The sequence below is a fragment of the Leucoraja erinacea genome, chromosome 22, assembly GCF_028641065.1.
Source record: "Leucoraja erinacea ecotype New England chromosome 22, Leri_hhj_1, whole genome shotgun sequence".
NCBI lineage: Eukaryota > Metazoa > Chordata > Chondrichthyes > Rajiformes > Rajidae > Leucoraja > Leucoraja erinaceus.
Genome location: NC_073398.1, coordinates 14,953,417 through 14,966,013, shown reverse-complemented (window position 1 = coordinate 14,966,013; position 12,597 = coordinate 14,953,417). Strand labels below are relative to the sequence as shown.

The window sequence follows — 12,597 nt, the reverse complement described above, 5'->3', positions numbered from 1 at the left end:
ACTCCTTGTGTTAATCCCTGGAAGCAATTTTCTACACTGGTTACATCACTAAAGGAACTCTGAATAAGCTCTGAAAGGCATCTTGCAGATTGTGATGAAGCTAATTCATCTCACCTTATCCCTCTTGACGTGGCTGCTGCCTGGAACATTCCCACCAGTGGGTGGGAATCTATTGGCTGGCTGCATTTTTATCAACCTAGTTGGAGATAGTTAGCCACCAGCAATTGCTTTCGTTTCTGCTCCTGCAGTATTGCTAATGTTGTCCTCCTCCAAATCTATCACTTCTTATCTCTCATCTACATGTTGCTACTCAACATCACTCTCTGAAATGCTATTGACTCGTACAATCACAAGCATCAACTTCCACTTGTATGATGGTGACATCCAACCCTTCTTTGCCATCACTTCACTAGATCTTGCCACTCTACGTAAATTCAGGACTGCTAGCCTAATTGGTGCTAGATGTTGAAATGCCATTCATCTAGGTACTGGGAAGACAAAAGCCATTTTCTTCATCCCCTTCATAATTCCATTCACTGGCAATATATTGATACCATCAAAGAATGCCCATTTCTGCCTTTTGGTAATTGTCTAACATGGTCCCTGACTCGGCTCGTTTGCTATTGAAACTTTTGTGCATTGTTGCATTACCTTCAAATTTGACAATTCCAATAAATCCCTGGCTGTCGAACCACATTTCATGACTCTGATGTCATTCAAAACATTGCTTTATTTCTCCTAAATTGCGCCGTCTGGTTCCTCCATTGCCCACATGATCTTTATTCTGATGTAGCTAAGGAGTACTTTGATTTTCTTCTTTATTTTTGCTCCATGGTCTCACCAATTTCTAATCTCTGTTAGTCCCAGATTACCTGGGCTCTTTCAATTTTGATCTCTTGTTAATTACCACATATCCCTTCATCTATCAAGGCTTTGAGCTCTTGATTTCCATTAACCTTATTTCTACTGCTTGACTAACATGCCGATTAGAAGTGATCTCCTTCATCATACTTTTGTCATCTGCTGAGATATTCCTTTATGTGGCACAGTGACAATTTTTTTGCTTGTTAATTGTCTTCTTCTTTAGGAAGTTTTTGCTATGTTAAAAGATTCAGTAGTTTAGAGGCAGGTGGTTGTTTGTGTTAACCTGTGAAATCTCTTTATTGATATTCTATGACTGTGCTCACCAGCAAGTTATAGAGAGATCAGGTGATGGGCAGCAACCCGAGGATCAACCAGATGAAAACAAGGAAGGAAAGAGCCCAGACAATCTCTGCTACTGGGGCCATTTATGGAAAAATATAATCTGAGTGCCCTATGCATTGAGCATCAGTATCCGATGGCAGATCTTTCTAATTACTGCTAATACTTATTATTCTATCTTGCCTGGTCAGTTTGTCTTAATTGTGTATATGATTGGAGATAGCTTCTGGGATAAGGCTATCGTGAAAAGAGGTGTTGGAGTAAGAGGAAAATATTTTGAGATGGTTGTGAGATGTGGCAAAATATGGTAAAGATGAGCATACAGTCATATTCAATATTTTCAGCCCCACTAACAATGAACATCAGATCCCCCCCCCCCCCCCCCCCCCCCCCCCCCCCCCCCCCCCTCCCCATGGGCTGCTGGCCCTGCAGACACACCCATCCACCTTTAGGGTAGATCCTTCCTTCCCCTACCCTGCTGTGCATCACTCTTTCCGGTGTGAGAAAAGGAAGTGATTCTACAAGTGTTGCGCATTCCGTTATGCTGGTGGAGATGATTGAATGCCAACCTGTGAGTGTAGGTGTCAGGCTTGTAATGGTGGTAGGTGTGTGAGGGTGCAGTAGCACATATATATTATGTACTAGACTAAGTGGGACCCGTTGGGTCCCATGTTCACACGGGAGGGCTGGTCCCCCGACGCAATATTCCACCTCTCCACCAATTCCACTTCTCTACCAATTACTTCAACCCAAACAACCATTTGCGGTGCATTTTTACTTCAAACCAGCCATATTTTCATTTTCAAACCACATTAAGGGCACTCACAGTTGAGTAGACATGTGTTCAATGTTATTCAGAGCTCAGAGACGTGACCCTCTGGCTTCCTCCATCTTGCAGAGACTCATTGAGGCACACCACTTCCTGGTTTTATAGTCCCTCCCCCTCCCTCCAGCAGGGGCAGCAGAGAGAATGGGGAATTTTGTAAAAACATTAATATCTCTGTCATTTTTCATCGACGGGAAAAATCCTCAGCACACACAGCGCACAAATCGGTCAAGAACAGACTTTTAGTAATATAGAAGATAGATAGATGAGTCCTCATTCATACAGATTGTCGGTTGCTGAGTTGTAGAGCTGTAGTGAACTGAGCTGAATCTGCTTTAGTTGTACAGTTGGCAGGATAAGGCATTTCAAGATAATTTCTCTGATCTTGATCACTCGTGAGATTATTGATCTTCAGATCCTTGGGTTCATGCCCCTGGTATTGTCCTCCTTTGCCATCTATTTCTGTTGTCTTTGGACAATATCCTGGCTCTCTCTGACAACCAGACAATATTTCTTAACTCAATCTCCACCATGACATTTTGCTGCCTTGTGCATCATGCCACGTTTTGCTGTTTCCCAGGTTGGATTCATTTACAGCTCACCTGAAAAATGGATAAAGGTTCTCCCTTTTTTCAATAAATTAAAATCAGAATTATTCAGAAGCTACTGATGAGAAAGGAAAATTGTATTGGAAGTTAAATTCAATCTCTGAGCTGTTTGAAAATATTTCCAGGGAAAATGGATTTTATTTCTTAAAATGCATTGTACTTTCCCTTAGATGGGAAGTTTTAACGAATGTTAACTGGTTAAGATATTGGGCCCTCTTCTGACTCATACAATCAGCAGCATTGCCTGCATGAGAAACCATTGGAATGAACTGACATCGTGGTGTTGGCTTGTTGCTTGCTTGACAGGCCACAGGTTGGAAAAAATCCTGCAAGTAAACCAGATGCCCTTTTTCAGGAGTTAACCAATGTAGGCTTTGCACCATTGCCACATGCTCCTTCATCTAACAATGCCTCAAGCTCTTGACTTCCATTAACCTCTTTATTTCTAATGCTCGACTAACATGTCGGTTGAAAACTATCTCCTTTATCAAGCATTTGTCATCTGCTGAGATATTCATTATATGGCACAGTGGCATTTTTTTTGTTTGTTAATTGCTTTATTCTTTGGGATGTTTTTGCTATGTTAACAGGTTCAGTAGTAAAAGGTGGTTGTTCATGTTATCCTGTGAAATTCTATTCTAATGATATTCTATGGCATGTGGCAGGGGGGGTTCTGTGCTTACCAGTAGGTTATAGGGGGATCAGGTGATGGGCAACAGCCTGAGGGACAACCAGAGGGGAAGGAAGGAAGGAGGGAAGGCACCCAGACAATCTTCTAACTTCCTGTATCGCAGGAAAAAAATAGTGTTTAGAATTATTCCTATTTTAATATGCAAAAAATGATTTAAAAAAATGTTCTTCACTAAATTAAAATCAGAAAATTTCAAAAATACTGTTGAGAAATAAAAATCGTATTGGAGGCTCAACTATGAGCTGTTGAACGTATTTTCAGGGATAATTGATTTTATTCTGTTGGAAGATTGTGTATTGGATAATACATTCTCAGAAATTCAATTCTGACCATACTTCCTGTTGCAATTAAAATTAATTATAGTGAAATCTGTAAATTACAGATTCCTTGGGGATTGGCATCAGCTGTTTTTGCTTGCAGGTGTTTTGAATTTCAAAATTATGAGTATCATGCCCAATCTTGAGCAACCAGTTGACACGAGAATCAGAAGCTAATCAGCTGCAACTGTGCTGAGAGTTCTTCCAAACAACAGTGTTCATTTCACAGATATGTGGCATAAATTCTTGCTTCATTGCAATCCACTCTCACTTGGAGTATAATTTCCGTATTTAAATGTATATCTCTGTTCCACATGTAAGCTTCAGGACAGGATAAAAACCTGCAGATATTCGCTAACAGATGGGAACTGTAAAAGGCAAATCATACAATGGGTTGGGATTTTTTTCATTTATCTTCATTCAGGATCTGCCTAATGCCAGTCGTAGGCCTTCCGACTATCTGTATTCAAAGAGAGTCAGGAGGCCAGACATTGTCACTAGACAACAGCAATAGATAGCAAAAGAGGACAATGAGGTACTGTGTGTTGGTGGTGGAGGACACAAATACTTATGCCCCTGTCCCACTTAGGAAACCTGAACGGAAATTACTGGAGACTTTGCGCCCCACCCAAGGTTTCCGTGCGGTTCCCGGAGGTTTTTGTCAGTCTCCCTAATGGTCGAAAGTGGTTTCGAAGCTGGTTGCGATGCTAGTTGAAGGTGGTTGCCGGAGGTTGCAGGTAGTGGAAGGTAAGACCTTCCACTACCTGCAACGTCTGGTAACCACCTGCAACCTCCAGCAACCACCTTCAACTAGCATCGCAACCGGCTTCGACTAAAAAATTACCGATTTTTAAAACGGCAACCTATTTTTAGTCGCGGCCGGTTTTGAATTTATTGAAATAATCGCCGGAACATAGAAGAAGCAGAAACCTCTTTCGGCCATTAGGGAGACTGACAAGAACCTCCGGGAACCGCACGGAAACCTTGGGTAGGGCGCAAAGTCTCCCGAAGTTTCCGTTCAGATTTCCTAAGTGGGACAGGGGCATAAGAGTGGTGGATGGAATTTAACTGAGTTTTTATTGAAGCAGGCGGAGAGTATTCCACTATGTATACCTTACTTGTGCTTTGGATATGGTGGAACAGTTTACTGCTGTCAAAAAGCGAGCATGATATGCAGCGCCTACTACCCATTATAATTATGTAGTTTGTCCAGTTGGGTTTTTGCCCACTGTGACCCCCAGAATATTGAAGGTTGGGATCTCAGAGATGGCAGTGACATTGAAGATCAAATGTCACTGTGCTTTGTAAGATGAGATATTGTGAGGAATTGAACATTGTGTTATCATCAGTCATTTTCGTCTCTCCCCACCATATAATTGAAGGGCGATTATTGATGAAACAGTTAAAGATATTTGGGATCGGCATAAAGTTGGAGTAACTCAGCGGGACAGGCAGCATCTCTGGAGAGAAGGAAGGGGTGATGTTTCAGGTTGAGACCCTTCTTCAGAACGGTCTCGACCCGAAACATCACATATTCCTTCTCTCCAGAGATGCTGCCAGCCCCGCTGAGTTACTCCAGTTTTTTGTGTGTATCTTTGGTTTAAACCAACATCTGCAGTTCCTTCTTACACATAAAGATAGTTGGGATTTGAACATCGCCCTGAGTGAATCCCTGCTGCTGATATCCTGATTGCAACCACATCCACCTTCTGCCGTATTGATATTGGTTTATTGTTATGACAGTGAAAAATGTATGAGACACTGGTGGAGAAAAAACTGTGGATTATATTAAATGAAGGATGAAAATTCAGTCTTCCAGTTGAGTACTGAGTCTGCAGGGAAGGTGTATCAACATTGGAACTGTGAGGGCTGCCCAACAGTGTAGTGAGGGAAGGTAATTAATGGATAAATTAGACAGAAACAGCCAGTACTCCCAAAATTCAAGAAATAATGTCCAGAATCCACTCTCTTCAATGTTGGAAGATAAGTTTTTGCAAGTCAGACCAAGGCAATATGCATTTTGTGAAATAAGGTTTTGTTGAAGGGGAAGCTTTTGTTGAAGCATGGAGTGGAAGGATATGTATGGATCATGTGCAGGCAGATGAGAATAGTTTATCTTGGCATCATGTTTGGCGCATATGTTATGGGTTTATGGCCCTATTCTTGTGCTGTATTGTTCTATGTTCTATGTTGACATCAATTCTCATATGTGACATCAATTATGATGGTGAAGGGACGACAGATAGCACAATGGGCTAAGAGTTCGGCTGGCGACCGGAGGGTAGCCGGTTCAAATCCCGCTTGGAGTGCATACTGTCGTTGTGTCCTTGGGCAAGACACTTCACCCACCTTTGCCTGTAATGGAATGTTTACGGCGGCAGGCGCGGGCACACCGCGACGCCCTGTGTCTCCCTTTCAAGGGAGATGCTAAAAATGCATTTCGTTGTCTCTGTACTGTACACTGACAATGACAATAAATTGAATCATTTCATTTCATTTCATTTCATTTCATTTCATTTTTTTTTGAAGCTAATCTCTTTTGAGAAAGTGCCATTAATCAGCTGGAATCAACCAACAGTAATAGACCATCCCATAAGCACTCAGCGAGTCAGACAGCATATTAGAAAGAGAAATGTAGCTAATTTTTCGGCTTGAAGGCTATTCATCAGAATATGCAAGGCAAAAGAGACAGACCCATCAGAGGCAGAACTTGATCAACACCATTCCTGGAAGAGAAATGACAGTGAATTCAAATGACAAAAAACTGGATGTTCAGAATCTGAAACAAATGCGGGAAACACTCATCGGGTCACTCGCCATCCATTCGTCTGCTCAGTATTTCCAATATTTTCTGTTTTTTTGTATTTCCAGCATCTACCTATTTTGTTTATCAAACCCAGAAATAGAGCAATGTTGTTGCTGCTGCTATGGGTGCTGGGTAGAACTCTTTATTCCATAAAATATATTTAATTCACAAAACCAGCTGCACCCCAACATTGCCCAGTGATACCTATCATTTAAATTGTAACAGAGCTTTACGGTTAGATTGCTGTCCATAGTTCATAATTTGCAAAAGTCAGGCACTTTGTAATTTTCAACTTGCAAATTGTCTGATTCTCTCACAAAGTGCATTCTTTTTGGGAGAGGCAACTAATAAATGTATCTAAGAAGGAACTGCAGATGCTGGAAAATCGAAGGTACACAAAAATGCTGGAGAAACTCGGCGCGTGCAGCAGCATCTATGGAGCAAAGGAAATGGGCAACGTTTCGGGCAGAAACGTTGCCTATTTCCTTCGCTCCATAGATGCTGCTGCACGCGCTGAGTTTCTCCAGCATTTTTGTGTACCTTCATAAATGTATCTGTCTGAAGACAACAGAACGCTAATAAAAGTTTTTTGAAAATTGTGTTAAATTTTACATTTATGATGAAAGACTTGAACAGTTTCTTCCGGTATATTTATACAAGAATAGTTTATTTGAAGTTTCTCGTGACTAATCGCAGCGGCGCTGGGATACCAGTGTTTAGACTTTGTTGATGACATAATCTATCGGGAAAAATACCTATTTGTTTGGGAGTGTTACAGAAAGGACCCATGGGAATAATAGGAACTTAACCTAGTGTTACCTGGTGCTCCTATGTCACAGAGGGGTTTAGGAAGCATCAAAAAACGTAATACTGCAATGCATGTTGTGGTCAAATGTTAGTTTGTTGCAGTATTACAGGTAATGTACCTTTATCCAGTAGGCCACCAGTTTTACCGTTTTTATGGAATGGAGCAAAAACAGTCAAATGTATTAGAACTCATCAAAATGTTTGCAATCTCAAGTTTTAAAGGCAATTGATTGACTTAACTAATCAGCTTATGCAAATACGCTACCTGTATCATCTCCGAAAATATATTCTACATTTTAATTGCAATTGCAATTATAAAATACAGTGAATAGAATCATGGCTTTGTAGAAATATTCTGAGCTGCAGAATTTTCAGAATTCTCTTTAACAAGGCTTTATTCAGAAGGTTATATGGATGTCGTAAAAGAACTGGCACGGTGGTAGAGTTGCTGCTTTACCGCGCCAGAGACCTGGGTTTGAGCCTGACTACGGGTGCTGTCTGTACGGCATTTGCATGTTCTCCCTGTGATCACATGGGTTTTCTCTGGGTGCTCTGGTTCCTCCCACGTTCCAAGATGTGCAGTTTTGTAGGTTGATTGGCTTATGTAAATTGTCCCCAGTGTGTAGCATAGAACTAGTGTTTGAGTGATCATTGGTTGGTTGGACTCGGTGGGCCAAAGGCCTGTTTCCACTCTATCTCTAAACTAAACTAAACTAAACAACTGTGACATATTGTGAACTCCTGTATGCATGCTCATTTTCTCAAGGCAGAGGAAAATGCACATTGATATTTTTCCAGCTTCTGTCAGTGGTGTGTACTATTGTGACGTGGAATATGACAGATTGGGAAATGCCAAAATTATTGAAGAAACCAATCTGTTTCATGGGAATAAATTTATTGTGTGAACCACATGTACAACTTGATCTGTTGCGTGCTGAATTTACAATGATGTTTGATGAGTTCAAAAAGGCCTTGACTCAAGCTGTGTGGGAACAGCGCTGCACCACCACTTCTGAAGGTCATAGCAAGTTTGCTTTGACTTAAAATATTGCAGATGTAATAACTAATATGTCTTTCAGTTTACAGAAGTCATTTAAAAGAATACAATTTTATTATGAGCACTAAGAGAGTGCTCACAAACAACCTAAGGTTACTTTGAATGTCAAATATTACTGCTGTGATTGTTCAATGTCTATAATAAGTACAGTAGTTTAAAAAATATGCAGCTTTAGCCAGAAAAAAGTAGAATTTACAGTGTTAATTAATGTCCTAAAACTTATTTTTTCCCCATCTTAACAAATACTGGATGACCTAAATATTTGTTACATTTTCTGCTTTTTTTAATTGCCATTTTCCAGCATCCAGCGTATTATGATTTTGTTTGTTAGAAATGACCAATTCTGACAGATGGTTGATAGGAAAAAACATATGACACTTTCAGACTAGTTGCTTTAAGTACACTTGCATTAATCTTCCTTCCTAATCACATGCATTTTGGAAAATAATTTATGCACAATGGAAATTGAATATGTCCACAGTTTGTTGTCCTTTTTCCATTTGTAAACCAGTTCTTTATCCACAGAATTTTGAATACTTGCAATATATGTTCAAAAGTATTACGTTTTGGGGTTATCATTTTGCAATATCACAAATCAGTTTTTATTCTTGTTTTGAAAGTACGAAGGTCAAGACAATGGATTTTTGTTCAACAGTGGATATAAAATCTGGAACTAGAAACTTGTGAGAAAGGGAGATAAGACTAAACTTAACTATAGATCGACATTTATTCCAGTTTAGAGAAGCAAATTATGCACTGGCAATGCCCAAGAAATGAAAGGCAGTTGTTTTCAATATAACCACAACAGCGAGCAACTTGGGTTGCCTCCTTCAATTCACAGCAGATGTGAAAGGTCTCAAGTGGTGGTCTTATTGATTGATGTTTGCACCCTGTGATTACTCAGTGGGGCCCTGTCCTCACAGCTTTAGTGAAAACTCGTAAACTGGCCTTGCAGCCCCATTGGCATTAAGGGCGCCTGTCATTTGGTGTCCAAAACGACTGACGTAACAGCAAGTGTCTCAGCGTATTGCGTTTGTTTCAGGATTGAGGCAGCTGCATTCCATTAGCTGCCAAACACTGCAAAGAGCGAATTTAAAAATTGCTTCCACTCCACTGAAAGCACAATTGTTTTTGCCAATTACAGCATTCACTGTATCAAAAGAGAAGTCTGGCACATTTGTTCAATTCATATGCAATTAAAATCAAATTAAGGGTGCTGAACAGATTTGTAGCATTTTTACTACATCTGGCACCAGCAAAAGGTCTGTTCCTACTGCGTTAAAGCTAGTGTCAGCACCTTATTGTGATAAAGACTTGTTGATAATTATCCTTACTTTCCTGGGTTGTGTTTTAACTTGCATATTTGATTGCATTTCTATTGTAACCTATGATTGTTTAGAATGTACCATACATGAAAAGAAAAGATATTCAATATGCTTTAGAAAAAACTCTATCAAATTCATTTATATATCATTGAATATAATGACATTTTCTCCACTCCAAAATTGTCCAAATGTGATTATTGCATATTGAATAGAAATAGTAAATGAAAAGCATGGAAGTGAGAAATACAATGTTTATTGAGCTGAGTGAATTGTAGTGCATGAATTATTGAGCAACAGTAACAAGAAATGCAGGCAGAAATGGAAAAGTATTGGTAATATGTTTTGATTTCAGATTTTGATTCGCCCATTCACAGCATGTGAATCGGTATAATTTAAATTGCTCTCCGTACCCACATGATTATAGTGGACGTGATTGTTACCTTACACTAAATCAAGCCAGGTCTTGTTCATGCCACCTATCCCTCTCTTTCCAATCCATGGACATTATCATCAAGGCTATTCATTAGTTGTTGCTTTTCAGGAATTTGTCCATTTGTGATCTTTTTTTGGATAGTTTATTCACGTGAAGATGGTACAGAGAAGATTTACGAAGATGTTGCCAGGATTAGAGAGTCTGAGCTATAGGGTGAGGTTCAGTAAGCTGGGATTCTATTTCTAGCAGCGCAGAAGGATGTATAAAATCAAGAGAGGGATAAATTGGGTGGATGCACAGAATCTCTTGCCCAGCATTGGTGGATCGAGGACCAGAGGACAGGTTTAAGGTGAAAGGGAAAAGATTTAATAGGAATCTGAGGGGTAACTTTTTCATACAGAGGATGGTGGGTGTATGGAACAAGCTGCCAGAGGAGATAGTTGATTCGGGGACTATCCCAACGTTTAAGAAACCGTTAGGCAGGTACATGGATTGGACAGATTTGGAGGGGATGTGGGCCATACTTGGGCAGGTGGGACCAGTGTGGTTGGGACATGTTGGACAGTGTGGGCAAGTTGGGCCGAAGGGCCTGTTTCCACACTCTACCACTCTATGATGTGCTTGAATGTCCAAGCAGCGCAGGGATGTGCTACATTAGACATTCACTCGCATTCCATTTGAATCGCGTGGAGTATTTAATATAGCAATGTTACAAAATTTTGAGATTTAAAAAAGCAAGTCTGCAATTTATCCCATCAGATAAAGCATAACAATAAGTTTAATTTGACACCTAATTCACATTCATATCTCAAGTAATAAAAAAGTTATGGCCATTTTCATACTCGGAAATTAGCATCTTGTTCCCTTGATTTTCTATGGACATAACAAAAACTAGCTGTGATCGTGGACAGTCAAGAAGTCAAACGTCATTCTGTAAAATTAAGAACTGAATCAAACTTTAAACTGATCATTATTGAAGCATTTTCAGCATAAGCAAATGATTCTGGGATGCTTAAATTCCAAAGTCTATAATGTAGTTACCCAAATTCATTGATCAAAACTCAAGATAAGAGTGACTGTCCTTTATATCAAAGACAGCATTTGAATGTAAATGTGACATCAGGGAGCTTCAGTAAAATGGAACTGTGCAATCGAAGAGGGAGAACTCCACTTTCTGCTATCCTACCTCACCCAAAAGAAGATGGTTCCGTTGCTGGTGATCAGTCTCCTGAACCCCAGGATATCACTGTAAGAATTCCTGGAGCTATGTTCTAGGCTCAACCATCTTCAGCTGATTTATCCATGACCTTCCATTCATAAGATCATAAGTGATAGGAGCAAAATTAGGCCATTCGGGCCATCAAGTCTATTCCCCCATACAATCATGGCTGATCCATCTCTCCCTCCTAACCCCATTCTCCTGCCTTCTCCCCATAGCCTCTGACACCTGTACCAATCAAAAAATCTATATCTATCTGCCTTTAATATATACATTGACTTGGCCTCCACAGTCTTCTGTGGCAAAGAATTCCACAGATTCACCACCCTCTGACTATTCCTCCTCATCTTCTTCCTAAAAGAACGTCCTCTAATTTTGAGGTTCTGACCTCGAGTCCCAGCCTCTCCCAATAGCGGACGCATCGTCTCCACATCCACTCTATCCAAGCCACTATATTAATTAAAATACCTCTCTGTAATTTCATTCAATGTTTCCCAGACAATGAAGCAGCTTATGTCAGCATAAGACATACAATATCCATGCATGGGCTGATAAGTAGCAAGTAGCATTTTTGCCACAGAAATGATGGACAATGACTATCTCCAGGTCAAAAGAGAACAAAGATCACCCACATTACAATTCAAGGGATCAAAGATCACTGAAGATTGCGTTTTCTACTGATTAAGATCCAGTTGCATCATCATGTGGGCAAAACATTGAGAACTCAAGACCAGAGTGAGTTACATAAAATGCAGTGGAATACACAATAGCAGGTCAGGGAGGCTCAGTATGGAACTATCATTCGAAGAGCGGAACTCATTTTCTGCTACACCACAGCCTCACCCAAAAGGCACCGTTTAAGAGTGTGAGGGAGCACTGTCCTGCTGGGATGAATGTGGCTCAGACCCTCCTGGCAAAGCCATCAAAGCATACTTGTGAAGCTGCATGGGCCAGAGTGCAGAGGGGAGAAAAGGTTAGCCATAGATTGAGAGAAGATGGTGTTAGGCCATAAAAATCCGTCTGTTCTTTGTTCTTACATGGCTGATATCTCTCGATGTAACTAACCCCATTCTCCTGCGAGTCTCCCCCTATTTTTGACACCTATAGCAATCAAAAATAGATTCTATCTGCCTTTAATATGATACATTTTTTGCTGTCTTCTTGGCAAAAGTAGAAAGCTTTAAATCTGGAAGAGCTACCTCAACTCTAAAAGAAGTCCTGCTGTCAGAATTCTGACCTCAGTCCCTTCCTCTCCCAATTTCTGACATCGTCTCCATCCTACAGAACTGTGACTGCATGATCTTA

The 12,597-nt window shown here is 40.3% G+C and overlaps 1 protein-coding gene across 9 annotated transcripts in view; it reads left to right on the top strand.

Moving 5' to 3' along the window:
• The window catches only part of anks1b (ankyrin repeat and sterile alpha motif domain containing 1B), a 646,306-nt gene that overhangs the window by 99,632 nt on the left and 534,077 nt on the right, over positions 1-12,597 (top strand). The gene's annotated exons all lie outside the window — the stretch shown is intronic.